This window comes from Molossus molossus, unplaced genomic scaffold, assembly GCF_014108415.1.
Source record: "Molossus molossus isolate mMolMol1 unplaced genomic scaffold, mMolMol1.p scaffold_m16_p_10, whole genome shotgun sequence".
In the NCBI taxonomy this organism is placed as follows: domain Eukaryota; kingdom Metazoa; phylum Chordata; class Mammalia; order Chiroptera; family Molossidae; genus Molossus; species Molossus molossus.
Genome location: NW_023425345.1, coordinates 92,376,743 through 92,379,097, shown reverse-complemented (window position 1 = coordinate 92,379,097; position 2,355 = coordinate 92,376,743).

The following is a 2,355-nucleotide window of genomic DNA, read 5'->3' as shown; positions in this document are numbered from 1 at the left end:
CATCTGCAATCTCACTCCCTATTCTTGCATTCAGCCATTCAGTCTTTGTTTTTGTTTTTTAATCCTCACCTGAGGATATTTTTCTGTTTATCTTCAGATAGAGTGGGAGGGAGGGAGAGAGAGACAGACAGAGAAACATCCCCACATCCACTGGTTGCTTCCCGCATAACCCCCACCAGGGCTGGGGACCAAACTGCAAGGTACGTGCCCTTGATCAGAATCGAACCCACGACTCTTTGGTCTTCGGGCCGATGCTCTAACCGCTGAGCAAAACCAGCCAGGACTCTTTTGATTGTTTTATTTAGAGAGTTCTTTAATATTTTGCATGTAAGTCAGATGTGTGATTTGCAAATTTTTAATTTTTTTCCTTGATTGATTTCTCTAGAGAGAGGAAGGGAGAGGGAGAGAGGTAGAAACATCGATGAGTGAGAACATCGATTGCCCACCTCCTGCATGCCTCCCACAGGGGTTTGGTCCACAACCTGGACATGTGCCCTGACCTGGAATTGAACCAGTGACCTCTTGGGGCATGGGTCGACGCTCAACCACTGAGCCACACCAGCCGGGCTTTGTTCACAAATTTTTAGAGAAAACTCATTTAGGGAAACAAATCTCCCGAAGAAGATGATGAGTGTGTGAGGGACTCTGGGAGCAAGGCTTCGAGTTTGGTGTCCTGAGCCTTGGCCTTTCTTCAAGGGCAGAGTGGGGCCCTGGCCGCTTTGGCTCAGTGTTCACAGTGTCAGCCCGGATCAGAGAGTCACGGGTTTGATTCTGGTCAAGGGCATCAACCTGGGTTGCAGGCTCGATTCTGGCCCTGGGTCAGGGTCTGGTGGGAGGCGGCTGGTTGATGTGCCTCTCTTACATCGATGTTTCTTTTTCTCTCTTTCCCTCCCTCCCTCCCTTTCTCCCTCCATTCTGTCTAAAAAAAAAAAAATCAATGGAGCCCTGGCCAGTTTGGCTCAGCGGTTAGAGTGTCGGCCTGCGGACCAGAGAGTCCTGGGTTCGGTTCCCACTAAGGACACGTACCTTGGTTGCAGTTTGTCGCCAGCCCTGGCTGGGGTCGTGTGGGTGGCAACCACTCGATGTATCTCTCTTACATCTCACATCGATGTTTCTCTCTCTCTCCCTTCTTCTCTCCTTCCTACTCTATCTGAAGATAAATGCAAAAAAATGTCCTCATGTGAGGATAAAAAAAAAAAAAATCAATGGAAAAATAACGTTGGGTGAGGATTTTTTTTAAAGGGGAGGGGCAAAGTAGGGCTGGAGGTGGGTAACACCTAGAGAATGACCTGTGAAAAAGATAGGAGGGAACAGTGGCTTCCGTGCAGTCTGTTCCTGGCTCAGCACCTGCTGTAGAGCATGCTTACGAATAGGCACTGGTGGTGTTTTGGTTTGCTGGGCACCTCCCTGACTGGCCTGCCGTGCCTGGTCTGTGCCGCAAGGCTGGCTGGGTCAGGCTGGGCTGTTCCCATACAGAACAACAAATGCTTGTGCCCAGCCTGGGTATCAGCCACTTACATGGCCTTGTTTACAAACTGGATGACCATGCATTCTGGAATGGGAGATGGGGCAATTGTCAGGTCTGCAGGGGTAAGCCACTGGGTGGGAGTGTGGCTGGTGCAAGAATCAGTGGGGCGTATTTTCTGGGTCAGGGTGGGTCCTCTGATGGTGACCTCACCAAGGGTCTGAGGTCTTGGGGCCACTGAAATTTCCAGAGCATCTCAGTCCTCATGTCTGTCTCTGTCAGGCATAGTGGCCCTGAGATGGAAGAACATTTTTATGAAAAAGTGACCAAGGGTAGGATGGGTGCTGCCTCCTGCCTCTTGCTCATGCTCAGTCCAGCCTGTCCCACTGCCGTGTCCTGGGAGCTGTGGCACTGTCCAGATGCTGGAGTCTTCCTTCTTCCCCGGACAGGACTTTCCCGAGATGGTGACGGCCTAGAGGTGGAGAGTTGGGCGGAGCTGAAGAGGGAGTCCTGCTGTCCTGGAGCTGCGAATGCTGGCTGTCCCAGAGCCCTGCGGGCTGCTCCCCAGCACAGAGAGCCCCTGTGTGGCTCCTCCCTGGGCAGGGTGTGAGCCCAGGGCCCCCACCTGGAGTGCCTTGTGCTTTTGGATGCCAGGTATGGGTGCACCTCTGGTCCTGGCAGGGCAGGGCGTGGTCTTGTCTCGCTTTGGGTGAGCAGCTGATTGGGCAAATCCACCCCGGGCCTGGAAGACCAGCGCTTGGTGAGCAGCACACCATGGGTGTGCGTGTGCGTGTGCGTGTGCGTGTGCGTAAGCGCTGGCTCTGGCCATTCCCCGTGGAACGGCCCTTTGCTGGGATTCAGTGGCAAGTCCTGTTAGGCAGACTCATTTA